The sequence below is a fragment of the Danaus plexippus genome, assembly GCF_018135715.1.
Source record: "Danaus plexippus chromosome 18 unlocalized genomic scaffold, MEX_DaPlex mxdp_35, whole genome shotgun sequence".
Taxonomy (NCBI): Eukaryota; Metazoa; Arthropoda; class Insecta; order Lepidoptera; family Nymphalidae; genus Danaus; species Danaus plexippus.
The window spans coordinates 43,767-71,755 of record NW_026869854.1 but is presented as its reverse complement, the minus strand read 5'-3'; the positions used below and the strand labels follow the sequence as shown (position 1 = coordinate 71,755).

Below are 27,989 nucleotides of genomic sequence, written 5' to 3'. Positions count from 1 at the left end.
TGCTGTTAAGAGCTTTTCTAAGGGTAATAGTGGTCGTAACTACGAAGTACTTCGCATAATATGAGGTTTTTATGAAGAAAGGTGCTTACGTTGATAAAATTAACATTAAATTATTATTAAATAAGTCCTGCCCTCGACTTCGTCAGCGTAAACTTTAGAATCGAGATAGAAGAGAAATATAAAGTCAGTTACAACAGTATTTATGTCAAACAACCGGTAGCGACATCTATTGCGTGTCACGGAACTCCTTACAAAAAATAACCGTTCTTAAGTGATCCCGTGAGAACTACCCGAAATGTTGGCTTAAATTTTAGCCTATCATTTTTATTGAACTGTAAGTAACATAACTGTAAAGTTTCATCAATTTTTTTTAAATAGATTATTCGTGTAAGGGCAACAAACATGTAAAGTGTACACATCTATAAATCTTCTCTTAATCCAAGCATCTAAACAGGTACGAACAATTATTTCCATCAAAGGTTTGTATTTCCACCATACATAACAAATGCTGATAGGCACATCAGATTTACTTAATAAAAAATTCGTTATTGTACCTTTTATATTTGTCCAACAGAAGTCGACAGAAAATAGATTTTTTTTTGTTAAAGATATTATACTTTATATTTTATATTTATGCGCTATCACATTATATCTCAACCGGCTTTCTATAAGAGATACGCAATACATCGCAAATTATGTCAACAGATTATGGGTATTTAACGCAGACAAAATAATGATATCACGATATGATAGTACAAAGTTTTAGTATGTACCTAGACTAAAACGAACAGAACTGAACACTTAATGCTTATTAATTTTTTAATAAAAATAATATTACAATAAGATATCAATATATTTTTAGGTAGCCTCTGGTTGTTTAAGAAGCAATACTTACTAAAAGTATTCGATGTATCCCGCGTCTTTGCTGAGATGCGAACCTAAGTGGAGACCTCTATGATTTTTCTTTTAAATTAAATCGAATTACAAGTTTTTTTAAATAGTATTAAAGGTTACTAAAAGTCTTAACTATTTGCTAAGCTTCTGACTAATTAATTTACTAATTAGTGTTTAAATTTTTTCAAAACGGTTATCGTCTCGTTGATTGTTTTTATAAGATATATATTTAGCTGTCTAATGGACATATAAAAATAAAATTTGTAGTTTCAAATCTTGTGTGCTGTTGGTCCCTCATTAACATTTAAATGAAACTAATATTTTTGGATGTGCCACGGGTTTTTATTATTTTAACCTACATATTACCATCGTTTCGGTTTTTAATATGTTTATTTGAGAATTAAAATACGACTATAATATTCTGTCGAACGATGTTCAAAATAATTATCGTATAGAATATAAAAATAACTTGTGTCTTCGTTCAATATAACTATGCCATAAGTGTGTTATAGTTTTTAAAACAAGTTATTTGAGGTCGTTCAATTCAATATGTAGTCAATTCTTAATATAATTCTTTATATTTGTTAAAGCTCAATCGTCATTGTTTCATTAAAATTGGTCCCAATATTATTTTAGGCTGACAATTTACAAAATGGATTGAATCGTGGAGCAATCAATTAATTTAAGTGTAACATTTGTCATGACATAATAACGTTGTAATTTATAGCATATTTTTGTACGGAAACTTGAATTATTATTATTTTTTACATCAGCGATATAAAAATGAATATCATTTTGATGAAATTTTGTTATAACAAACTCAAACATATTTTTCATTTTTTATGTGATGGAAAAAATAAAAATCAGTTTGATACTTTTGAAAAAAATTGTATTCGAACAACTTTAAAAAATGTCCTTCCTTTTTATATCAATAAATCATTAAGTCATTTTAGCTTGGAACTTGTATAAAAATATCACAATTTACAATAAAACCTATAACATGTTTAATATACCAAGTAATCAATGAGTGTAAGTGAAATTTAGCGTTTTTTAAATATTATGAGTTCAAATAAATGCCTATCTAATAACTTTTTTCCTTCCCTTTCCCACTTTTTTCCCCCTCTTCCCTAATCGAGGGAGGCAACACATCCGCAAATCTATGTAGCGGATGTCTATAAAGGAGGATAAATATTTCAAAATTTTTTTACGTATATGTATACATTTATAACTATCTTTATATACATTTAAAGTTATGATTACAATAATGGAAATGTTTATTAATTACTTCAGAATGAACACTCTCAAGAAAAAACAGTGACAAAGTTATTCCTACGTATTACACAATATACTTACAGTGTTACAAATTTTTAAAACACTTAATTTTTCCACTCAAATAAAATGATCTTATCGATTGGATAAATAAGCGATCTTATTTAATGACAATCACTATATTAGATAACGTGCTTCTCTATGGAGAGCTTCAAGTGAACTAAGCAGTAGATATAGAGTTCGCTTAAGCGATTTTATGTCAGGTTTCTAGATTTAGGAGTAAAGAGTATTGCATTAAATATAAATAAACAAGTGTGAGGATTTTCATTCAAAACACTATAATATATAGAGACCATTCCTCTTTATGGAATAATAATTAAAATTAATATCTGTTATATGATATTCTCTGTGAAGTTGAATGAAGAGAATTATTCTGAAAGCTTCAATAATGGACAGTATTGATATGTTCTTCAGCACTGTTGTTAGGTTTTTCTCATCGTGCAAACGGGATTGCGGAATCCCTTGCCCTGATCTTTATCTATATCCCCAAGATTGGCGAAAAAATACCTTAGTGGATTGTTCAGACAGTTTAGCTTGGAGCTCATATTACATCAGAAACTCTGAAAGTGACTCATCAGTTCTTAGGAAAGGTAAAAACTTGTTTCATTTTCCACCAATCTTGTACCAACCAAACAAACTAATTCCGAGGAAAGTAAATAATGTTCCTTTTTTCATAGCTTTTTCAGTACAAATTGTTTTATAAATCCTACTTTATTAAGATGCCAAGAATTCGTTATTACTTTTATCATTATTATATCAATATTTTCTTTCATTCAAACAATTGCTTACTTTATTCAGAGTTCATAATTGCGCTAAATGAAGTTGGGACGTCTGTCATAGTATAGATACGACATGAAGCTTAGTGAAGTAAAATTTGATGAAAAAATTGTTATACGATGGAGCAAAATATTTTTCTATAAAAAAAAAAATAAAGTAATATTATGAGGCTATCAAATATACTATTTTATTTATTGTTAACAATTTTTTGGGAAATTCTTCCAATGGTTAATAACGACTTTTAAAATTTTATTCAAGACTTACATTAGGTAATTACAATAACTGAATTCCATATATCTTTTTTTTTTTTGGTAAAACACATTAAAGAAAAGTGCAAAACATATTTTTTAAATAATTTTACAAATTTCATTTATAAATGAGTGAATGTGCATTTTAAAGTAACACTTAGTTTTCAAGCGTAAGATTTAGTTTGACCCTAGTACGTATTTTTCTAAAGTTTAAAGAGGCTCGTAATAACCTTAATTACTTTCAAACTTCTTCTATGAGACCATTAAATTATACAAACGTTTTATCAAAGTTAAGTAAGTAAAAACTTTAAAAGTAGGTACGATTAAATATTTTAATTCTGAGATATAAACTCTCTGGTTTTGTTAATTTAGAATTAATTTCTTATAAGTAGTAAAGGCTTTGCAAAGATTATTTATCTTTATTATGTCCTTTACAAACGTAAACAGCTTTTTTATTACCAAATAGTATAAAACTAATCGTCTTGACTAATCTAAAGTAATAAGTAGTACAACGTTATATGGAATTTTAATATCAATCAACAACTATAACTTTTATATTAGGGTTTTCCATTAAGGGCGCTTGATCTTTGAAATGCAAAAAAAATACATGTAGGAAAGATATTTGCGAAATTTTTTTTTTATTTGGAAGGTCTATCGACCCCATTATGTATGGAATATGACATCATTCAAATGACCGCCACGGCTTCGGTTGGTGGCGCGCACACGAAAGGTCCAATTTTCGATGACTCTGGCGCACAAATCGGGCTGTATTTGATCGATGGCGTGGCGTATGTTGACTTTGAGGGCATCGGTGGTTTGCGGCTTGTTGGCATAGACCTGCGACTTAAGAAAACCCCACAAGAAAAAGTCCAGCGGGGTCAAATCGCACGATCTCGGTGGCCAGTTCACGTCACCTCCGCGCGAGATGACCATGTCCAGAAATTGCTCGTGCAGATCTTCCATCGTAGCGTGTGCTGTGTGGCACGTAGCGCCGTCCTGTTGAAACCACATGTTGTCCAGATCCATATTCTCGATTTCAGGCCAAAAGAAGTTGGTTATCATCGACCGGTATCGCTCACCATTGACGGTGACGGCCACACCATTATCGTTTTCGAAAAAATACGGACCAATCACGCCTCCGGCCCAAAATCCGCACCAAACAGTCACTTTCTGCGGGTGCATTGCCACTTGGTGAACCTCGTGTGGATTGGTCTCGTCCCAAATACGGCAATTTTGCTTGTTGACATAGCCATTCATCCAAAAATGCGCCTCGTCGCTGAAGATGATTTTTTTGCCAAAATCGGCGTCAACTTCCAACTGCTCTAATGCCCAGTCAGCGAACACACGGCGCTGTCTATGGTCATTAACCTTGAGCTCTTGGGTCAGCTGGATCTTGTACGGGTGCAGGCTCAAGTCACAACGCAAAATTCGCCAAGTTGTCGTCTGCGAAAGGCCGAGTTCCTGTGCGCGACGCGGAATTGACTGCCGCGGGTTTTCGAGGACACTGTCGCGCACAGCGGCGATATTCTCGGCAGATCTCGCGTTACGTTGACGCACGGGAACCGGCTGATTGTTAACTGACTCGGTTGACTCGAATTTGTCCACCAATCGACGGATAGTCGACTCGGCAGGACGATCATCGCGACCGTAAAACGGGCGAAGTGCGCGGAACGTTGCTCGAACTGAAGACCCATTTTCATAAAACAATTTTATGATTTGCACGTGCTGCTCGACACTGTAACCTGCCATGGTGGTTTGGGAGGACGGAATGAATATAACACACTGCATTTGACAGCTGTCACTCAAACAACATGGCCGCAATCAGCTGTCAAAGTTCAAGCGTCCCTATTGGAAAACCCCTTACTAGGAAGTACAGTTTTAACTTTTAAGTGACAAATATATAATATATACTATAAAGGATATAACACAACAAAATATGACAAAAAAAGACCCAACATCATGTGTCATGAGATAAGGTTATTATCACTGAGTGACGTGATCTAACTGAAAATAAATTACTGTTATAAAATTGAATGTACGGATTTATGATACTGTAAAGCTTTAAGTGGCATGACCATTATATTTCCTCTATATAGTAAACAAAACAAAATCAAAATTATATCTATTTTCCGAACAGGTTTAAATGTAATGAGATTATTTTTTTGTTCTATATTCTTTGACCACCGACCTTTATATTTGATCTTTGCAGCAGAAATCTTCCGCCCCGTTTATATGGTTATCGACGATGAAAATTCTGGGAAATGTTCAAGTGTTCGTTTTATAGCGATCTGAAAACAAGAATACAATTTTCTATATAAAACCTGGTCGGGATCTTTTTTTAGTTTCAATGCTATTTATATGGCTATTTTTTCATAAATTACATAACAGTGACTAAAGAATATTCCCAATGAAAGGAAGTATGACAAGTATGACTTGTTATATAGTTAACAAAACTAAAATTTAACAAGGTTTTTTGACATCAATTTTATACTTATTTATTTCAAAATCGTATATATATATGTAAGTATTGAAAGTAGAAAATTTACTTTAAACTTATTATTAACATAATACTACTTGGATGATGATTATATTCAAAATTTTCTTATTGATATTTGATTAAAAAACTAAATTTATATACCTCAATAAAAACTAGTGAATGAATATACGATAATGTAAAATGTCAATACATTAGTACATAGTTTAGTTGTAAATTAAAAAAATAATTAAAAATTTGAACATTAATCACAATAGTGAATAATAAAACTATTTTATTTATCTGTATTCCTTAATTGAACTAAACTTCATACGTAAGATTCAGCTGCAGTAGATAATAAAAATATGATGAATTGGTCACAATGATTTTAATATAACTTTATCACATTGTGAATAGTAAAGGTAAAATTCTCATATGTACATTTTGTTAGTTCCACGTCAGACCGTTTAAACCAACCAAGATCTTGAAGTTTTAATCACTAGATATACATTTAAAATTTATAAATAATGAACACGCCTTTAGAAATATTTACCCAGGAGGCCTTTTAGACGACGAGAGATTAATGAAGTCTCAACGATTTGGACCAGCGCTTTGTTACTAATAAATAAGTCTGGTTACTAAATATTATTTAACTTTACAATCAAGATTGTATCAATTAATTGAATATCTTGAAAGCATTATATTAGTTAATAATAATTATTAACTTCTATATAAATAATTCAAAGTACCTATGTTTTGAAGATATTTTAAGCATATTGGAGATATAGTTTACTAAATTTTGTCTTCTAAAATTATTAATATATATATATTATTTATTATCATGTCGATTTAACCGTCTTACCTCGCGTTACACCGCGCCGTGTCGAAGGCCAACAACATGCATTGTAGGTATAACTAGCATGCATGAGGATGATTATAAGACTTAACATCCTGATCTACCACATAAGTTTTGGTTTAAAATACCTTGTTATTTTTATAATTCTAAGTTGAGAGGTAGTTGTCGGATTTGTTAATAAAATTTACAAGTATTAATGTAATTGTAATTTACAAATTATATTAAACATAACAGCATCTTTATAAGGAATTTTAAGATACATATATATTGCCTGATCCCTAATACTATTCGAATCTGCCTACTATATCAATTAAACAAAAAAAAATAAAATATAATGATGGTTGCTGCAAAGTAACCGAAACGTCGGGATTATGTAGTTTTTATATAATAAAATCCGCGTAGTAAATCCGAATAATACTAGTTTTATTTAAAAATAAAATATGTTCAGTTCAGACATTCGCCACGTCAATTCCCGGTGGTATCGATGAGATCTACTTTGATTCCGTAATTTGAAATAATAAGAATCCCTTTACTGACCTCTTTACTGGTACCTATATCTTAAAAACATATTTAACGCCAGGAATACCGATATTTCATGAAAATATTGATTTCTCATTGTAAATGGCGAGGAACAAACATTTAACCTGTCGCTATACACTTCCGTTAAATCCTTGGTAGTTCCTACGAGCGCGATGTTAAATTGTGATTGAAACTAAAACTTTTTTTTTAGGTTTTCTTGACAACGACTGATAGGCATTTAGCGTATGCAATACCCATATATATTTATTGCTAACCTTTGCAAGTAGCGCAGCTAGTTGCATATTGAGCAAAGAAAACGAATTTTTTTCTAGCCAAATTAACGTATACCTGTAAATTTTATTAACAAATCAGAGAAAAACTACCTCTGATCTTATGTGGTAGATCAGGATGTTAAGTCTTATAATTATCCTCATGCATGCTAGTTATACCTACAATGCATGTTGTTGGCCTTCGACACGGTGTAACGCGAGGTAAGACGAGTAACTTGTGAGTCAGCGTTTATTGTAAAAGGTTTACCGGCAATAAAAAGAATCAAGTATTGGTAGTTAGTTTAAAATAGAATATTTGTTTATAAACATATTTCTATCGATAATTTACTAATAAAGGCATTAAGGTCGAAGATTATCTCCGTCAGGGCATCCCCTATTCACTATAATCATTTTCTTATCAGATAATATCACTGCATATAAATATCGCAATTCGATCTATACGGGTATACCAAGTAGACGAACGGGAAGCGAATAGTCAACATGAAAACAATCATTTCTTTCGTTTTCGCCATGCTGGTGGCTCTGTTAATGGCACAGAGCGTAGTTTCCGAGCAAAATCAAAAACCCGGTGAGTGAAAATTTACTAAATATCTCGGATTTCTGACTATTCTTTTATATTTTGTTCTGACTTGCATTTGTTTCTCCTGAAAAACAAATTTAAAGATTTTTTTTCATTTCCCAGATGTGTTCGATATCCAGTATCCAGAGGTATTCCGGAATGTGGCCGACAAAGCGGATAGTGACGTCATGTCCGCCGCTCGATCTTGCACCAACCACATCTGTCATCGTTTATGTGTGGCGTTGTACTACAGAACTGGACGGTGCATCTCTAGCACTGTCTGTCGTTGCACTCGTTAAAAGGCACACTCGTTAACCACCTTATGGAAGTTGTTTTTTTTTTTTTTTAAGAATTGTACAACGTGACTGAAATTCTAACAAGTGATAATGTTAAGTTTTATTAATATAAGCCCACTATAAAATTATTTACTGGTTTCATTTATGAATTTACTCCATAATAAATAAGAAATATTAAAAACCATACCGTCCCTTAAAGTATTAATACTCGTATGTAACAAACTATCTGTACGAGTTTTATACTGTTTATATTCTTACCATAATAAACTACATAATAGTGTCGATGTGTCATTAACATTATTTAAAGTGATCGTTTTATACTCGAATACATCTACGAGTATAGTAATGACTTATGATTTAATTCCTTAAAAATTCTGGGATCGACCAATAAGCGTGTGCGTAAAAATAATCCCAAGTATGGAAAAAAAATAGTAATTATTTTAGCTATATTATTTTAAATTATTTATAAATTCGTGAGACCAAGTTCGTCAAGTTCTCAGTACCAAACAAGTTATCATGTCACGAGTATCATTAACAATTCTCGACACTAACAATGTCATTATCAATCTGTCTGTCACAAATAATATTAAAATAATCATTATTGAAACAGTTACCAAAAATGTTTTTTTTTTAAATATCTTACCAATCCATATATACCCCACGAGATAACCTAATCGCACTTACCGGTACGTTGTGATTTAATTCATTAACCGCAATTAATGTAATTGTAATTTACAAATTATATTAAACATTACAGCATCTTTATGAAGAATTTTAAGATACATATATATTGCCTGATCCCTAATACTATTCGAATCTGCCTACTATATCAATTAAATAAAAAAAAATAAAATATAATGATGGTTGCTGCAAAGTAACCGAAACGTCGGGATTATGTAGTTTTTATATAATAAAATCCGCGTAGTAAATCCGAATAATACTAGTTTTATTTAAAAATAAAATATGTTCAGTTCAGACATTCGCCACGTCAATTCCCGGTGGTATCGATGAGATCTACTTTGATTCCGTAATTTGAAATAATAAGAATCCCTTTACTGACCTCTTTACTGGTACCTATATCTTAAAAACATATTTAACGCCAGGAATACCGATATTTCATGAAAATATTGATTTCTCATTGTAAATGGCGAGGAACAAACATTTAACCTGTCGCTATACACTTCCGTTAAATCCTTGGTAGTTCCTACGAGCGCGATGTTAAATTGTGATTGAAACTAAAACTTTTTTTTTAGGTTTTCTTGACAACGACTGATAGGCATTTAGCGTATGCAATACCCATATATATTTATTGCTAACCTTTGCAAGTAGCGCAGCTAGTTGCATATTGAGCAAAGAAAACGAATTTTTTTCTAGCCAAATTAACGTATACCTGTAAATTTTATTAACAAATCAGAGAAAAACTACCTCTGATCTTATGTGGTAGATCAGGATGTTAAGTCTTATAATTATCCTCATGCATGCTAGTTATACCTACAATGCATGTTGTTGGCCTTCGACACGGTGTAACGCGAGGTAAGACGAGTAACTTGTGAGTCAGCGTTTATTGTAAAAAGTTTACCGGCAATAAAAAGAATCAAGTATTGGTAGTTAGTTTAAAATAGAATATTTGTTTATAAACATATTTCTATCGATAATTTACTAATAAAGGCATTAAGGTCGAAGATTATCTCCGTCAGGGCATCCCCTATTCACTATAATCATTTTCTTATCAGATAATATCACTGCATATAAATATCGCAATTCGATCTATACGGGTATACCAAGTACACGAACGGGAAGCGAATAGTCAACATGAAAACAATCATTTCTTTCGTTTTTGCCATGCTGGTGGCTCTGTTAATGGCACAGAGCGTAGTTTCCGAGCAAAATCAAAAACCCGGTGAGTGAAAATTTACTAAATATCTCGGATTTCTGACTATTCTTTTATATTTTGTTCTGACTTGCATTTGTTTCTCCTGAAAAACAAATTTAAAGATTTTTTTTCATTTCCCAGATGTGTTCGATATCCAGTATCCAGAGGTATTCCGGAATGTGGCCGACAAAGCGGATAGTGACGTCATGTCCGCCGCTCGATCTTGCACCAACCACATCTGTCATCGTTTATGTGTGGCGTTGTACTACAGAACTGGACGGTGCATCTCTAGCACTGTCTGTCGTTGCACTCGTTAAAAGGCACACTCGTTAACCACCTTATGGAAGTTGTTTTTTTTTTTTTTAAGAATTGTACAACGTGACTGAAATTCTAACAAGTGATAATGTTAAGTTTTATTAATATAAGCCCACTATAAAATTATTTACTGGTTTCATTTATGAATTTACTCCATAATAAATAAGAAATATTAAAAACCATACCGTCCCTTAAAGTATTAATACTCGTATGTAACAAACTATCTGTACGAGTTTTATACTGTTTATATTCTTACCATAATAAACTACATAATAGTGTCGATGTGTCATTAACATTATTTAAAGTGATCGTTTTATACTCGAATACATCTACGAGTATAGTAATGACTTATGATTTAATTCCTTAAAAATTCTGGGATCGACCAATAAGCGTGTGCGTAAAAATAATCCCAAGTATGGAAAAAAAATAGTAATTATTTTAGCTATATTATTTTAAATTATTTATAAATTCGTGAGACCAAGTTCGTCAAGTTCTCAGTACCAAACAAGTTATCATGTCACGAGTATCATTAACAATTCTCGACACTAACAATGTCATTATCAATCTGTCTGTCACAAATAATATTAAAATAATCATTATTGAAACAGTTACCAAAAATGTTTTTTTTTTAAATATCTTACCAATCCATATATACCCCACGAGATAACCTAATCGCACTTACCGGTACGTTGTGATTTAATTCATTAACCGCAATTAATGTAATTGTAATTTACAAATTATATTAAACATTACAGCATCTTTATGAAGAATTTTAAGATACATATATATTGCCTGATCCCTAATACTATTCGAATCTGCCTACTATATCAATTAAATAAAAAAAAAAAAATATAATGATGGTTGCTGCAAAGTAACCGAAACGTCGGGATTATGTAGTTTTTATATAATAAAATCCGCGTAGTAAATCCGAATAATACTAGTTTTATTTAAAAATAAAATATGTTCAGTTCAGACATTCGCCACGTCAATTCCCGGTGGTATCGATGAGATCTACTTTGATTCCGTAATTTGAAATAATAAGAATCCCTTTACTGACCTCTTTACTGGTACCTATATCTTAAAAACATATTTAACGCCAGGAATACCGATATTTCATGAAAATATTGATTTCTCATTGTAAATGGCGAGGAACAAACATTTAACCTGTCGCTATACACTTCCGTTAAATCCTTGGTAGTTCCTACGAGCGCGATGTTAAATTGTGATTGAAACTAAAACTTTTTTTTTAGGTTTTCTTGACAACGACTGATAGGCATTTAGCGTATGCAATACCCATATATATTTATTGCTAACCTTTGCAAGTAGCGCAGCTAGTTGCATATTGAGCAAAGAAAACGAATTTTTTTCTAGCCAAATTAACGTATACCTGTAAATTTTATTAACAAATCAGAGAAAAACTACCTCTGATCTTATGTGGTAGATCAGGATGTTAAGTCTTATAATTATCCTCATGCATGCTAGTTATACCTACAATGCATGTTGTTGGCCTTCGACACGGTGTAACGCGAGGTAAGACGAGTAACTTGTGAGTCAGCGTTTATTGTAAAAGGTTTACCGGCAATAAAAGAATCAAGTATTGGTAGTTAGTTTAAAATAGAATATTTGTTTATAAACATATTTCTATCGATAATTTACTAATAAAGGCATTAAGGTCGAAGATTATCTCCGTCAGGGCATCCCCTATTCACTATAATCATTTTCTTATCAGATAATATCACTGCATATAAATATCGCAATTCGATCTATACGGGTATACCAAGTAGACGAACGGGAAGCGAATAGTCAACATGAAAACAATCATTTCTTTCGTTTTTGCCATGCTGGTGGCTCTGTTAATGGCACAGAGCGTAGTTTCCGAGCAAAATCAAAAACCCGGTGAGTGAAAATTTACTAAATATCTCGGATTTCTGACTATTCTTTTATATTTTGTTCTGACTTGCATTTGTTTCTCCTGAAAAACAAATTTAAAGATTTTTTTTCATTTCCCAGATGTGTTCGATATCCAGTATCCAGAGGTATTCCGGAATGTGGCCGACAAAGCGGATAGTGACGTCATGTCCGCCGCCCGATCTTGCACCAACCACATCTGTCATCGTTTATGTGTGGCGTTGTACTACAGAACTGGACGGTGCATCTCTAGCACTGTCTGTCGTTGCACTCGTTAAAAGGCACACTCGTTAACCACCTTATGGAAGTTGTTTTTTTTTTTTTTTAAGAATTGTACAACGTGACTGAAATTCTAACAAGTGATAATGTTAAGTTTTATTAATATAAGCCCACTATAAAATTATTTACTGGTTTCATTTATGAATTTACTCCATAATAAATAAGAAATATTAAAAACCATACCGTCCCTTAAAGTATTAATACTCGTATGTAACAAACTATCTGTACGAGTTTTATACTGTTTATATTTTTACCATAATAAACTACATAATAGTGTCGATGTGTCATTAACATTATTTAAAGTGATCGTTTTATACTCGAATACATCTACGAGTATAGTAATGACTTATGATTTAATTCCTTAAAAATTCTGGGATCGACCAATAAGCGTGTGCGTAAAAATAATCCCAAGTATGGAAAAAAAATAGTAATTATTTTAGCTATATTATTTTAAATTATTTATAAATTCGTGAGACCAAGTTCGTCAAGTTCTCAGTACCAAACAAGTTATCATGTCACGAGTATCATTAACAATTCTCGACACTAACAATGTCATTATCAATCTGTCTGTCACAAATAATATTAAAATAATCATTATTGAAACAGTTACCAAAAATGTTTTTTTTTTTAAATATCTTACCAATCCATATATACCCCACGAGATAACCTAATCGCACTTACCGGTACGTTGTGATTTAATTCATTAACCGCAATTAATGTAATTGTAATTTACAAATTATATTAAACATTACAGCATCTTTATGAAGAATTTTAAGATACATATATATTGCCTGATCCCTAATACTATTCGAATCTGCCTACTATATCAATTAAACAAAAAAAAATAAAATATAATGATGGTTGCTGCAAAGTAACCGAAACGTCGGGATTACGTAGTTTTTATATAATAAAATCCGCGTAGTAAATCCGAATAATACTAGTTTTATTTAAAAACTAGCTATGCCCGCGACTTCGTCCGCGTGAAATAGTTATTTTCGGCATCATATTTATTTTTGCAAAAAACCTACTCGGTTTTATAAATAATTTTCTGTTATTATTTTAGACAATTTAGTTTATTTATTTATTTTAAGTTTTTAAATAACATAATTATTTAAAGTACTTCTGTGTAAATAATATTTTAAGTTTTATTTTCTTGTGGCAGAAGAACATATTGGTTTTCTCCGCAACCTGATCTTGATAACGCGACATATAGTTGGCCGTGTGAAAAGCAGTCTTGGCGTAAATCAATTCCTACGTGTTTAAATGTTTGCCCCTGTGATTTATTAATTGTAACGGCGAAAGATAGCTTTACGGGAAATTGAATTCTTTTAAAATTAAAAGGTAAATCATTTGGTATCATTGGGATGCGAGGTATAAGCACTGTTTGACCAACTGCTGGACCAGTCAAAACTATAGCAACGATCACGTTATTGCGAAGAAATTTGATTTGAAGTCGGGTCCCGTTACATAAATTTGGTGGTTTAAGATTTCTGAGTAAAATTATTGGGGCACCTATTTTTAACTTGAGGGAATATGGGGGAAGACCACTGGGGTTCAAAGAATTAAGAAACTCCTGTGGGTAATGGACCGCATCTTCCTGATCCATTACATTATCAATAGATGTGTAGGTAACTATGTCTCCTGGAGTTTACTTAAAATTAAATCATTAATTTCGTCTACGCTACTGTTTCTCGCCGCCAATATTGCCCTTTGACACATCCATTGATGATCTTTATTTTCTATTTCGCTGATGTCGGGGTAAACTTTCGAAATTAAGTCCTCAATGTTACTCACTCTTTCTCCTAAATCACGATCAATTTCAATTCTATTTTCAAAATGAGGTACTTTCCCGTCTCCTATTAAAAGTAACTTTGAAGGAAAAATTATATTACCTCCACCCAAATGTGCTCTCATATTTGTAGTTAATTTTAGGATGTTTACAAACTTCCATAATGGGGAACTTTTAAGGCAAGACTTTACAATGTCTGCTCTAGTTCCTCTTACTATTACTGGTAAAGTTTGTCGAAAGTCCCCAGCAAACATGACAGTAATCCCACCCATGATTTTATCACAGCTTCTAATATCTCTAAGAGTCCTATCTAGAGCCTCTACATGAGCTCTATGGATCATGGTACATTCGTCCCAGATCATTAAACTGACATCTTGTAAAACTTTTCCCAAAGGGCCATTTTTACGTATAGAGCACACGCTATCTTTTTGTAAAGAAACAGTTAGGGGCAGTTTAAAAGAGGAATGAGCTGTGCGTCCACCTGCTAATAAAGTTGCAGCGATACCTGACGACGCTACTGCCAAAGCTAGCATTCCCTGAGACCTTACTTTTGCTAATATAAGATTAGTAATAAAGGTCTTGCCGGTTCCACCGGGAGCATCCAAAAAAAATACTTTTCCTTCACTAAGACGAACACTTTGCATAACACAATAATACGCGGTCACCTGGTCATTAACTAATTTTGGTTCATTTTGAGTAATATAATCATTCAATTCATTTAGATCATATGGTTTTCGCAATGCTACTTCTAACGGATCCAGATGATTAAGTGAATTAATCCTTTTTGATACAGGAAGCCCAAAATCAGTTAGTGATTTATCGCAAATCTCATGAATTTTATCTTCAATCATGATTAGTCCATCATTGTATATATCATCATTATATGCTAATGTCATATCTTGATTCTCATTACGCATTCTGTTTAGTATATCTTCACATAAAGAATTACGAAATTTATTCCATAATGCTAAAGGGTCAGATGGTTGACAAAGTATAAGGATGATGGTAAATAATTCTCTTAATTTTGTGGCTGGCTCGGACATTACAGCATCTGACATTGTATTCTGCCAATGTTCATCTCCCTCCAGTAAACCTAATTCCTTGCAAGCGCCTTGATAAGTTTGGCAAATAACACCATTCACGGTACTTAGATGTTCAAATGACATTGGACCGCGAACATGTTGCAGTAACATTCTTAAATAAAAACATTCAGTTTGAGTCGGATGAATGTTGTAGACACGGCCTAAAGTTGTGTCTTTTTTTACACCGGGATATCCTTCAACATCTTGCCCACGTTTTCTTCTAGAAAATGAATTTCTTTCCCATACGTAATACTGGGGTACTTCGTGATATAAAAGGGTTTTTGCAAAATCGTCCCTCTTGCAAAGGTCAAAGAACGCTGTAAGTGTCGTTGATGAAGGATTATTAACACGATCTTGAAGGTTTGCATTATTATCAAAATAAACTCTTTGTCCATTTTCCAAATGAACTGCTAAATGAACTACTGCCGGAAAACGTTCATGAATAGGAAATTGGAAAATTCTCCAGATCGCTTCCGAAGAACTTATATAGCGACCATTTAGATATGTTTCTACTTCATTGTTATTACTTTGAAGCGAAAATGTGGCTTGGTCAGAGCCTTTATGAATATACTTACAGATGTACTTAATAGCTTTGACCGATTGACAAAACTCTACGTTAATGTGTGCATTGAAAATTCGTGATAGAACTGGATTATAGGGAACAACCCACCTATTATCCACGCTCATTTCTGTACCCTTGACACGAATTATTGCTGTGTTTCCACCATTATCTGGAGACCTGCGCCTGTAGGTTGGGTAACCATCATCCCCGGTTTGTGTTTCAGAAATAAAATTCCTAGGGTACTTTTTAGAACAAATGTTTTCTTTCATACATGGTGACGCAGGGTTATGAAATCCGCAAGGACCATGTATCATATTTTTTATGACAATATTATGAAGAATTGGATCTTGTCGTTTGTCAGGTATTTCAGCCGATATTATTGCATCTATAGAATCTGGTTGTACTTTGATAGCCAGCCACAATAAAATGTGGGCGTGTGGTAAACTCTTTTTTGCCATTCTACGCTGTAAACAAAGGCTCTTGAAGGCCCAAAAATATTTTTCTTCGTCAGAAGGAGTATCATATTTTTGAGTTTTAAATGAAATACTCTAGAAACCAAATCATGTCTGTCGTAAGAATGCTGATCGGGTAATATCTCAATTTTTATTTCCGGCCATTCGGAGTTACATGTAAATGTAATGAAGAGATCTGGTTTTCCAAATTTCCTGACAAATGTCATGGCATCTTGACTTTTTTCGTTCATGTATCTGGGGGATCCTGTAAATGACGACGGCAGTATAACATGCTGGCCAACATTAGAAGCGTCTATATTCGCATCATTAACCACGGCATCTCTTAAATGAATGTACTCTTCTGCTCTCAATTTTTTTTGATTTCTTTTTATGAAGTCTAGCCTCTCAGAAATCATTTTAGCCGCCATATCAACACAATACTGGTTGAATAATCCCTTGAAATAATGTATGCTGTTAAAGTCATTTATTCTCAACATGAGTCTAAATGCATAGAATTGCATACATGATACAGTTTTAGATCTAGCAGCAGTATTCTGCTGTGGAATATTTATACAGTATCCGTCATTACCAAAGGGAAACAGTAAAGGATACTGAAGTGGGTCATAAGATCTATGAAGTTCAGAAACTCGTTGAAGTCCACCATCTCTCGCCGTCAACACAATATCTCGGGGACCTTTGTCTTCATCTATCAAAAGAACAGCTACTTCATCTACTATTGGCGCATTATATCGACCTCGATGCTCATTAGGAGGTTTCACATCAGCATGAATAATAAGTTTGAAGTCATTCGGTGGTCTATTTTCCAGATTGTATTTGAAACTTTGAATATACGTATTATGATCGTGAAGATATGTTTGGAGAGCGTCGATAAGATCGATTTGCAAGCTTGGATTTAAATTTGAGCGTAAGGATACCTGATCTGCATGTGAAACAAAATATATTTGCAAAAATTCGGGCTGTGCCCCTTCAGCTGGAAGTAAGTTACCGATTAAGTGATAAACTTGCCCTTGGACTTTAAAAGTGGGCATAAAGTTTCCCTCACGAATCTCTTTGGCACCAAATGAAGTCATCTGAAATAGTGTATTATATTGCCTTGAGTGATTTAAGAAATGCTTTGATGATGGATGTGAGCCTGATATCAGTTCTTTTAAAACTGTAGTTGGTTCCGGAATTATTGGTATATTTACTTTGCCACCACTACAACACAGTCCAGGAGTTTCAGTCGCCCATTTTTTTGCTTGGCATAAGTTGCATATTTTATTCATTCTGCCAATATCAATATCATTTAGCTCAGTATAGTCAAGTGTACAATCATAAGCAAACGCAGCATTTAATAAATTATGTTGCCTGCGAGTTCTATTTCTTGCTGATCGTGCATTTTGCTGTGCTAATCGATGGGATCTTTCAGTGCTCGATTCCCGATCGCGGTTAGCCAAAGTGCGGGAATTCTGTGAGGCTAAACGTTGAAAACGTTCAGCGCTTGATTCCCGTTGTCAGTTTGCCAAAGTTCGAGAACTCTGTGAGGCTAAACGTTGAGAACGTTCAGCGCTTGATTCCCGTTGTCGGTTTGCCAAAGTTCGAGAACTCTGTGAAGCTAAACGTTGAGAACGTTCAGCGCTTGATTCCCGTTGTCGGTTTGCCAAAGTTCGAGCACTCTGTGAGGCTAAACGTTGAGAACGTTCAGCGCTTGATTCCCGTTGTCGTTTTGCCAAAGTTCGAGAACTCTGTGAAGCTAAACGTTGAGAACATTCAGCGCTTGATTCCCGTTGTCGGTTTGCCGAAGTTCGGAAATTTTGTGAGGCTAGACGCTGCGACCGTTCAATAATCGATTCATTAGCACGGTTTTGTTCACTGATTTCTCGTTGAGTAGCCAACCTATGCATATTTTCATCCTCTGTTTCATTGCTGCGCAAAACTCGCAGCCGCTTTGCAGTAGCAGTCTGCCGAGAAAGCTGAGATCTTTTTCTAGGCATTATAATGACGAAAAAAGAACCTAAGATATGAAAAATTAAACAAACCGTAACTCGTAATCAAGAAAAAAATAAACGTATGGTAAATAATTAGGAACCTAATTATTTTTACCTGTATTTGGTACTTACGTAAATCGGATAAAATATATGTCAAAAGAATAACCGTTAAACGATAAATGTATGCTTAAACTAAAACCTAACCTAATAAGAATATTTATGTGGATAACACCTATTTTCAAGTATTATATACAACAAAACAAAAAAGTTATAATATTGCTAAAATATTAGAAACAATACTATCCTTATAACAAAAAATATTTACTATAAAGAAAACTATGACACCTACTTACTACATCAAAATTAAAAAAATGTTGATAATTGTGAAATTATTAGAAGCAAAATATTATCCTTAAAACAAATGAAATAGTATTTAAAAATTATTATTACACGACGATATTATTCCGCAAAAACAAATAACGCTGCATACAACCGTTCAGAAGGGAGCCGACCGCGCGTCTGAGCCGCGCGGCATGGTACCTCGTAGAGCTACACCCCCCCGCTCCCTCCGCGTCGCTCGCAAGCAACGACGCCTCTCCTATGTTTTGCACTTCATGCGGCGCGCGGGTGAACTTTATATCGGTGTTATTTTAAAATTGTAATATCTTCTAAGATATTCATTGAAATTAAGTGATGTCAAAGACAATTTTGTTCACAGTTAAATAATCTTAATCAACAACACATTTATTTGGATAAAGATTTGTATTATTACGTTGATACAATAATGCATTAATTTCGACCAAATTTTATTACTATAAAAACGGTTCTAGTGTGTTAATCTTAAAAGATAGATATATACTGTCGTGGACATTTTTTTAGATCATTTCAAGAGGAATAATTCTTTCATACATATATTTTTGGTATCTTGAATCGTTTTCGCAACGCATGCAACGAAAGCCCTCAAGAATGAATAATTTACCCCGTTTTTTCCACATTTTCCATTATTTCTTCGCTCCTAATAGTGGCAGCGTGATGTTATATAGCCTAAAGCCTTCGTCGATAAATGGTCTATCCAACACAAAAAAAAAATTCAATTCTAACCAGTAGTTCCTGAGATTAGCGCGTTCAAACAAACAAACAAACAAACTCTTCAGCTTTATAATAATAGTATTTAAAAATAAAATATGTTCAGTTCAGACATTCGCCACGTCAATTCCCGGTGGTATCGATGAGATCTACTTTGATTCCGTAATTTGAAATAATAAGAATCCCTTTACTGACCTCTTTACTGGTACCTATATCTTAAAAACATATTTAACGCCAGGAATACCGATATTTCATGAAAATATTGATTTCTCATTGTAAATGGCGAGGAACAAACATTTAACCTGTCGCTATACACTTCCGTTAAATCCTTGGTAGTTCCTACGAGCGCGATGTTAAATTGTGATTGAAACTAAAACTTTTTTTTTAGGTTTTCTTGACAACGACTGATAGGCATTTAGCGTATGCAATACCCATATATATTTATCGCTAACCTTTGCAAGTAGCGCAGCTAGTTGCATATTGAGCAAAGAAAACGAATTTTTTTCTAGCCAAATTAACGTATACCTGTAAATTTTATTAACAAATCAGAGAAAAACTACCTCTGATCTTATGTGGTAGATCAGGATGTTAAGTCTTATAATTATCCTCATGCATGCTAGTTATACCTACAATGCATGTTGTTGGCCTTCGACACGGTGTAACGCGAGGTAAGACGAGTAACTTGTGAGTCAGCGTTTATTGTAAAAGGTTTACCGGCAATAAAAAGAATCAAGTATTGGTAGTTAGTTTAAAATAGAATATTTGTTTATAAACATATTTCTATCGATAATTTACTAATAAAGGCATTAAGGTCGAAGATTATCTCCGTCAGGGCATCCCCTATTCACTATAATCATTTTCTTATCAGATAATATCACTGCATATAAATATCGCAATTCGATCTATACGGGTATACCAAGTAGACGAACGGGAAGCGAATAGTCAACATGAAAACAATCATTTCTTTCGTTTTTGCCATGCTGGTGGCTCTGTTAATGGCACAGAGCGTAGTTTCCGAGCAAAATCAAAAACCTGGTGAGTGAAAATTTACTAAATATCTCGGATTTCTGACTATTCTTTTATATTTTGTTCTGACTTGCATTTGTTTCTCCTGAAAAACAAATTTAAAGATTTTTTTTCATTTCCCAGATGTGTTCGATATCCAGTATCCAGAGGTATTCCGGAATGTGGCCGACAAAGCGGATAGTGACGTCATGTCCGCCGCCCGATCTTGCACCAACCACATCTGTCATCGTTTATGTGTGGCGTTGTACTACAGAACTGGACGGTGCATCTCTAGCACTGTCTGTCGTTGCACTCGTTAAAAGGCACACTCGTTAACCACCTTATGGAAGTTGTTTTTTTTTTTTTTTAAGAATTGTACAACGTGACTGAAATTCTAACAAGTGATAATGTTAAGTTTTATTAATATAAGCCCACTATAAAATTATTTACTGGTTTCATTTATGAATTTACTCCATAATAAATAAGAAATATTAAAAACCATACCGTCCCTTAAAGTATTAATACTCGTATGTAACAAACTATCTGTACGAGTTTTATACTGTTTATATTCTTACCATAATAAACTACATAATAGTGTCGATGTGTCATTAACATTATTTAAAGTGATCGTTTTATACTCGAATACATCTACGAGTATAGTAATGACTTATGATTTAATTCCTTAAAAATTTTGGGATCGACCAATAAGCGTGTGCGTAAAAATAATCCCAAGTATGGAAAAAAAATAGTAATTATTTTAGCTATATTATTTTAAATTATTTATAAATTCGTGAGACCAAGTTCGTCAAGTTCTCAGTACCAAACAAGTTATCATGTCACGAGTATCATTAACAATTCTCGACACTAACAATGTCATTATCAATCTGTCTGTCACAAATAATATTAAAATAATCATTATTGAAACAGTTACCAAAAATGTTTTTTTTTTTTAATATCTTACCAATCCATATATACCCCACGAGATAACCTAATCGCACTTACCGGTACGTTGTGATTTAATTCATTAACCGCAATTAATGTAATTGTAATTTACAAATTATATTAAACATTACAGCATCTTTATGAAGAATTTTAAGATACATATATATTGCCTGATCCCTAATACTATTCGAATCTGCCTACTATATCAATTAAATAAAAAAATAAAATATAATGATGGTTGCTGCAAAGTAACCGAAACGTCGGGATTATGTAGTTTTTATATAATAAAATCCGCGTAGTAAATCCGAATAATACTAGTTTTATTTAAAAATAAAATATGTTCAGTTCAGACATTCGCCACGTCAATTCCCGGTGGTATCGATGAGATCTACTTTGATTCCGTAATTTGAAATAATAAGAATCCCTTTACTGACCTCTTTACTGGTACCTATATCTTAAAAACATATTTAACGCCAGGAATACCGATATTTCATGAAAATATTGATTTCTCATTGTAAATGGCGAGGAACAAACATTTAACCTGTCGCTATACACTTCCGTTAAATCCTTGGTAGTTCCTACGAGCGCGATGTTAAATTGTGATTGAAACTAAAACTTTTTTTTTAGGTTTTCTTGACAACGACTGATAGGCATTTAGCGTATGCAATACCCATATATATTTATTGCTAACCTTTGCAAGTAGCGCAGCTAGTTGCATATTGAGCAAAGAAAACGAATTTTTTTTCTAGCCAAATTAACGTATACCTGTAAATTTTATTAACAAATCAGAGAAAAACTACCTCTGATCTTATGTGGTAGATCAGGATGTTAAGTCTTATAATTATCCTCATGCATGCTAGTTATACCTACAATGCATGTTGTTGGCCTTCGACACGGTGTAGCGCGAGGTAAGACGAGTAACTTGTGAGTCAGCGTTTATTGTAAAAGGTTTACCGGCAATAAAAAGAATCAAGTATTGGTAGTTAGTTTAAAATAGAATATTTGTTTATAAACATATTTCTATCGATAATTTACTAATAAAGGCATTAAGGTCGAAGATTATCTCCGTCAGGGCATCCCCTATTCACTATAATCATTTTCTTATCAGATAATATCACTGCATATAAATATCGCAATTCGATCTATACGGGTATACCAAGTAGACGAACGGGAAGCGAATAGTCAACATGAAAACAATCATTTCTTTCGTTTTTGCCATGCTGGTGGCTCTGTTAATGGCACAGAGCGTAGTTTCCGAGCAAAATCAAAAACCCGGTGAGTGAAAATTTACTAAATATCTCGGATTTCTGACTATTCTTTTATATTTTGTTCTGACTTGCATTTGTTTCTCCTGAAAAACAAATTTAAAGATTTTTTTTCATTTCCCAGATGTGTTCGATATCCAGTATCCAGAGGTATTCCGGAATGTGGCCGACAAAGCGGATAGTGACGTCATGTCCGCCGCCCGATCTTGCACCAACCACATCTGTCATCGTTTATGTGTGGCGTTGTACTACAGAACTGGACGGTGCATCTCTAGCACTGTCTGTCGTTGCACTCGTTAAAAGGCACACTCGTTAACCACCTTATGGAAGTTGTTTTTTTTTTTTTTTAAGAATTGTACAACGTGACTGAAATTCTAACAAGTGATAATGTTAAGTTTTATTAATATAAGCCCACTATAAAATTATTTACTGGTTTCATTTATGAATTTACTCCATAATAAATAAGAAATATTAAAAACCATACCGTCCCTTAAAGTATTAATACTCGTATGTAACAAACTATCTGTACGAGTTTTATACTGTTTATATTCTTACCATAATAAACTACATAATAGTGTCGATGTGTCATTAACATTATTTAAAGTGATCGTTTTATACTCGAATACATCTACGAGTATAGTAATGACTTATGATTTAATTCCTTAAAAATTTTGGGATCGACCAATAAGCGTGTGCGTAAAAATAATCCCAAGTATGGAAAAAAAATAGTAATTATTTTAGCTATATTATTTTAAATTATTTATAAATTCGTGAGACCAAGTTCGTCAAGTTCTCAGTACCAAACAAGTTATCATGTCACGAGTATCATTAACAATTCTCGACACTAACAATGTCATTATCAATCTGTCTGTCACAAATAATATTAAAATAATCATTATTGAAACAGTTACCAAAAATGTTTTTTTTTTTTAAATATCTTACCAATCCATATATACCCCACGAGATAACCTAATCGCACTTACCGGTACGTTGTGATTTAATTCATTAACCGCAATTAATGTAATTGTAATTTACAAATTATATTAAACATTACAGCATCTTTATGAAGAATTTTAAGATACATATATATTGCCTGATCCCTAATACTATTCGAATCTGCCTACTATATCAATTAATAAAAAAAATAAAATATAATGATGGTTGCTGCAAAGTAACCGAAACGTCGGGATTATGTAGTTTTTATATAATAAAATCCGCGTAGTAAATCCGAATAATACTAGTTTTATTTAAAAATAAAATATGTTCAGTTCAGACATTCGCCACGTCAATTCCCGGTGGTATCGATGAGATCTACTTTGATTCCGTAATTTGAAATAATAAGAATCCCTTTACTGACCTCTTTACTGGTACCTATATCTTAAAAACATATTTAACGCCAGGAATACCGATATTTCATGAAAATATTGATTTCTCATTGTAAATGGCGAGGAACAAACATTTAACCTGTCGCTATACACTTCCGTTAAATCCTTGGTAGTTCCTACGAGCGCGATGTTAAATTGTGATTGAAACTAAAACTTTTTTTTTAGGTTTTCTTGACAACGACTGATAGGCATTTAGCGTATGCAATACCCATATATATTTATTGCTAACCTTTGCAAGTAGCGCAGCTAGTTGCATATTGAGCAAAGAAAACGAATTTTTTTCTAGCCAAATTAACGTATACCTGTAAATTTTATTAACAAATCAGAGAAAAACTACCTCTGATCTTATGTGGTAGATCAGGATGTTAAGTCTTATAATTATCCTCATGCATGCTAGTTATACCTACAATGCATGTTGTTGGCCTTCGACACGGTGTAGCGCGAGGTAAGACGAGTAACTTGTGAGTCAGCGTTTATTGTAAAAGGTTTACCGGCAATAAAAAGAATCAAGTATTGGTAGTTAGTTTAAAATAGAATATTTGTTTATAAACATATTTCTATCGATAATTTACTAATAAAGGCATTAAGGTCGAAGATTATCTCCGTCAGGGCATCCCCTATTCACTATAATCATTTTCTTATCAGATAATATCACTGCATATAAATATCGCAATTCGATCTATATGGGTATACCAAGTAGACGAACGGGAAGCGAATAGTCAACATGAAAACAATCATTTCTTTCGTTTTTGCCATGCTGGTGGCTCTGTTAATGGCACAGAGCGTAGTTTCCGAGCAAAATCAAAAACCCGGTGAGTGAAAATTTACTAAATATCTCGGATTTCTGACTATTCTTTTATATTTTGTTCTGACTTGCATTTGTTTCTCCTGAAAAACAAATTTAAAGATTTTTTTTCATTTCCCAGATGTGTTCGATATCCAGTATCCAGAGGTATTCCGGAATGTGGCCGACAAAGCGGATAGTGACGTCATGTCCGCCGCTCGATCTTGCACCAACCACATCTGTCATCGTTTATGTGTGGCGTTGTACTACAGAACTGGACGGTGCATCTCTAGCACTGTCTGTCGTTGCACTCGTTAAAAGGCACACTCGTTAACCACCTTATGGAAGTTGTTTTTTTTTTTTTTTTAAGAATTGTACAACGTGACTGAAATTCTAACAAGTGATAATGTTAAGTTTTATTAATATAAGCCCACTATAAAATTATTTACTGGTTTCATTTATGAATTTACTCCATAATAAATAAGAAATATTAAAAACCATACCGTCCCTTAAAGTATTAATACTCGTATGTAACAAACTATCTGTACGAGTTTTATACTGTTTATATTCTTACCATAATAAACTACATAATAGTGTCGATGTGTCATTAACATTATTGAAAGTGATCGTTTTATACTCGAATACATCTACGAGTATAGTAATGACTTATGATTTAATTCCTTAAAAATTCTGGGATCGACCAATAAGCGTGTGCGTAAAAATAATCCCAAGTATGGAAAAAAAATAGTAATTATTTTAGCTATATTATTTTAAATTATTTATAAATTCGTGAGACCAAGTTCGTCAAGTTCTCAGTACCAAACAAGTTATCATGTCACGAGTATCATTAACAATTCTCGACACTAACAATGTCATTATCAATCTGTCTGTCACAAATAATATTAAAATAATCATTATTGAAACAGTTACCAAAAATGTTTTTTTTTTAAATATCTTACCAATCCATATATACCCCACGAGATAACCTAATCGCACTTACCGGTACGTTGTGATTTAATTCATTAACCGCAATTAATGTAATTGTAATTTACAAATTATATTAAACATTACAGCATCTTTATGAAGAATTTTAAGATACATATATATTGCCTGATCCCTAATACTATTCGAATCTGCCTACTATATCAATTAAACAAAAAAAATAAAATATAATGATGGTTGCTGCAAAGTAACCGAAACGTCGGGATTATGTAGTTTTTATATAATAAAATCCGCGTAGTAAATCCGAATAATACTAGTTTTATTTAAAAATAAAATATGTTCAGTTCAGACATTCGCCACGTCAATTCCCGGTGGTATCGATGAGATCTACTTTGATTCCGTAATTTGAAATAATAAGAATCCCTTTACTGACCTCTTTACTGGTACCTATATCTTAAAAACATATTTAACGCCAGGAATACCGATATTTCATGAAAATATTGATTTCTCATTGTAAATGGCGAGGAACAAACATTTAACCTGTCGCTATACACTTCCGTTAAATCCTTGGTAGTTCCTACGAGCGCGATGTTAAATTGTGATTGAAACTAAAACTTTTTTTTAGGTTTTCTTGACAACGACTGATAGGCATTTAGCGTATGCAATACCCATATATATTTATGCTAACCTTTGCAAGTAGCGCAGCTAGTTGCATATTGAGCAAAGAAAACGAATTTTTTTCTAGCCAAATTAACGTATACCTGTAAATTTTATTAACAAATCAGAGAAAAACTACCTCTGATCTTATGTGGTAGATCAGGATGTTAAGTCTTATAATTATCCTCATGCATGCTAGTTATACCTACAATGCATGTTGTTGGCCTTCGACACGGTGTAGCGCGAGGTAAGACGAGTAACTTGTGAGTCAGCGTTTATTGTAAAAGGTTTACCGGCAATAAAAAGAATCAAGTATTGGTAGTTAGTTTAAAATAGAATATGTGTTTATAAACATATTTCTATCGATAATTTACTAATAAAGGCATTAAGGTCGAAGATTATCTCCGTCAGGGCATCCCCTATTCACTATAATCATTTTCTTATCAGATAATATCACTGCATATAAATATCGCAATTCGATCTATATGGGTATACCAAGTAGACGAACGGGAAGCGAATAGTCAACATGAAAACAATCATTTCTTTCGTTTTTGCCATGCTGGTGGCTCTGTTAATGGCACAGAGCGTAGTTTCCGAGCAAAATCAAAAACCCGGTGAGTGAAAATTTACTAAATATCTCGGATTTCTGACTATTCTTTTATATTTTGTTCTGACTTGCATTTGTTTCTCCTGAAAAACAAATTTAAAGATTTTTTTTCATTTCCCAGATGTGTTCGATATCCAGTATCCAGAGGTATTCCGGAATGTGGCCGACAAAGCGGATAGTGACGTCATGTCCGCCGCTCGATCTTGCACCAACCACATCTGTCATCGTTTATGTGTGGCGTTGTACTACAGAACTGGACGGTGCATCTCTAGCACTGTCTGTCGTTGCACTCGTTAAAAGGCACACTCGTTAACCACCTTATGGAAGTTGTTTTTTTTTTTTTTTAAGAATTGTACAACGTGACTGAAATTCTAACAAGTGATAATGTTAAGTTTTATTAATATAAGCCCACTATAAAATTATTTACTGGTTTCATTTATGAATTTACTCCATAATAAATAAGAAATATTAAAAACCATACCGTCCCTTAAAGTATTAATACTCGTATGTAACAAACTATCTGTACGAGTTTTATACTGTTTATATTCTTACCATAATAAACTACATAATAGTGTCGATGTGTCATTAACATTATTCAAAGTGATCGTTTTATACTCGAATACATCTACGAGTATAGTAATGACTTATGATTTAATTCCTTAAAAATTCTGGGATCGACCAATAAGCGTGTGCGTAAAAATAATCCCAAGTATGGAAAAAAAATAGTAATTATTTTAGCTATATTATTTTAAATTATTTATAAATTCGTGAGACCAAGTTCGTCAAGTTCTCAGTACCAAACAAGTTATCATGTCACGAGTATCATT

The 27,989-nt window shown here is 33.1% G+C and overlaps 1 protein-coding gene across 1 annotated transcript in view; it reads right to left on the bottom strand.

Annotated features, from left to right (window-relative positions):
- Window positions 1-5,568, bottom strand: part of LOC116773081 (hemicentin-1-like) — a 91,490-nt gene extending 85,922 nt beyond the window's left edge. Inside the window, exon 1 of the mRNA XM_061528649.1 lies at window positions 5,437-5,568. The gene's annotated coding sequence lies outside the window, so the exon portion shown is untranslated. The remainder of the gene's footprint in view (window positions 1-5,436) is intronic.
- Window positions 5,569-27,989: the final 22,421 nt, after the last annotated feature.